The following is a 2,059-nucleotide window of genomic DNA, read 5'->3' as shown; positions in this document are numbered from 1 at the left end:
AAATGTTGTCACTTATAGCTTTCATTCCTTTCAGCACATTAGTATTCCATCACTATCATATACCACAATTTGTTCAGCCATTCCCCAATTGAGGGGCATCCCTTCATTTTCCAAAATTTTGCCACCACAAAGAGCACAGCTATGAATACCAGTAAATCATTTCCAATAAAGTACTAAGGAGGCTCCAAATGTGGATTACTCCCCCATCCCAAAGAAAAGGACATGCATTATAGTGGTAGTGGCAGATTACTTCGATCATGGAGGTAGGATTCTCAGGTGGAAATAGTCATGTAGAGTGATTTGTAGACATAATTGACTTGGAAACATGTCTTTGGGGAACATATATCTGAAATATGGTAGAACACCTGTCCATACTCATGAGACCACTAACTCTTGTCCATTTCTGATGATTCACTTGAGAATAAATGATACAATTAGAAGAAACCTGAGAGAGAGAGTACAGAGGAGGAATGGGCTGCTGAGGTAGAGGAGCAGGGAAGATGCTGCTTTGAACCACTTCAGAAAGAGAGAATAGACTTATTAGGAATGAAAAAGAAGAGCTTGCTAGGAGTCAAAGAAAATAAAAAGTCCGGCACTTGGGCTCCCTCTCCAACTAAACATAAAGATAGAACTCATAACAAGTCAAAGGACCGGTCTAAAGATAAAGGGGGACCCCAAAGAGTCAAGTGAAGAAACAAAGCACCCAAGAGATGCAGTGGCTTCAGTGGCAGCAGTATTTCCAGGTCTTAATCCAGTTCCACCTCTAGCTCTAGCTCTAGAGCTCTAGCTCTAGTACCAACAGTGGGTCCAGCTCTTCTTCCACCATTCTGGAAGCTCTAGCACCTCCCGAAGTTCCACCTCCAGCAGTTCCTATGAGTCTCCAAGTCCCTCTCAACAAAGACTTGACAATAGGAGGCGGTCCCGCTCCAAATCAAAACCATCTAACAAAAGATGAAAAGGAATGAAAGAGACAAAATCCTTCACCAAAACCCACCAAAGTACACATTGGAAGGCTCACTAGCAATGTAACAAAGGATCACATCATAGAAATATTTTCCACTTATGGGAAATTAAAATGATTGATATGCCTGCAGAAAGGATGCACCCTCACCTATCCAAAGGCTATGCATATGTGGAGTTTGAAAATCCAGATGAAGCTGAAAAGGCTTCATGGATGGAGAACAGATTGATGGTCAAGAGATAACAACTACTGTTGGCCCCCACCCAGGAGATTTAGCCCACCTAGGGGGATGGTGCCACCACCACGCATGAGGAGAAGGTACTGCTCTCCTAGACGTAGATCTTCTGTTTGCCCATGATCCCACTCCCCTGTTAGCCTATGCCACCACAGTGGCTTGGGCTCCAATTCTTCCCAATAAAGCACAGCAGCTGTTCTTACTTTGTAAGTTAAATAGGATTGAACACAAGCAATATTGGTGCTGAACATGGGGGAGAGAAAAATGGGAACCAAGCACTGGCTAGCAAAAGTGTAATGCACTGAATGCCTCCTTGTCCTTGAAAGGGAGAAGAAAGAAAATTTGATTCATTTCTCAGGAATGATTTTGGCTCACAGGAATACTGTGGGTTCAGAATTGCAGCCATATTAAGGCCATCTTTTTTTTTTTCCTGGCCCAAACAGAAAACTCATCTGTTATCAACTTCTGAGAAAAACAGGAAACCATCAGGGCCAGTTCAAGCAAAGAAAAGCTCAAGATGCTGAAGCCCTGCCCAACCCAAAGTGGCCGTGTTTTATTTTTTTTCTTTTTCTCTCAGGAAATTTTTGACAAATATGAAGACTTGATGCTTGCTTGTTGACCAGGTTGATTCTTTCAGAAAAGAGGATATGAACTCATGCATGTCCACTTTAATCTCCTGCTAAAGCTAGACCAACAGATAGTCTGCTCCTTTGATTTTTTTTCCTCTAATTTTGAGGGTCAGAAGACCCTGGGAAGGCAGGAGCACAGATGTTTCATTTCACTCCTTTATTCCTTGCTGTAAATGGTTCTCTATACACACACATACCCTCCTGTCTCAGAAATTGGTAAGCAAGTTGTAGGTC

The 2,059-nt window shown here is 42.4% G+C and overlaps 1 pseudogene; it reads left to right on the top strand.

The window, feature by feature from the left end:
• Positions 1–257: 257 nt before the first annotated feature.
• On the top strand, positions 258–1,319 carry LOC100015429 (RNA-binding protein with serine-rich domain 1-like; annotated as a pseudogene).
• Positions 1,320–2,059: the final 740 nt, after the last annotated feature.

Source organism: Monodelphis domestica, chromosome 4, assembly GCF_027887165.1.
Source record: "Monodelphis domestica isolate mMonDom1 chromosome 4, mMonDom1.pri, whole genome shotgun sequence".
Classification (NCBI taxonomy): Eukaryota; Metazoa; Chordata; class Mammalia; order Didelphimorphia; family Didelphidae; genus Monodelphis; species Monodelphis domestica.
This window is presented reverse-complemented; position numbering and strand designations above follow the sequence as displayed.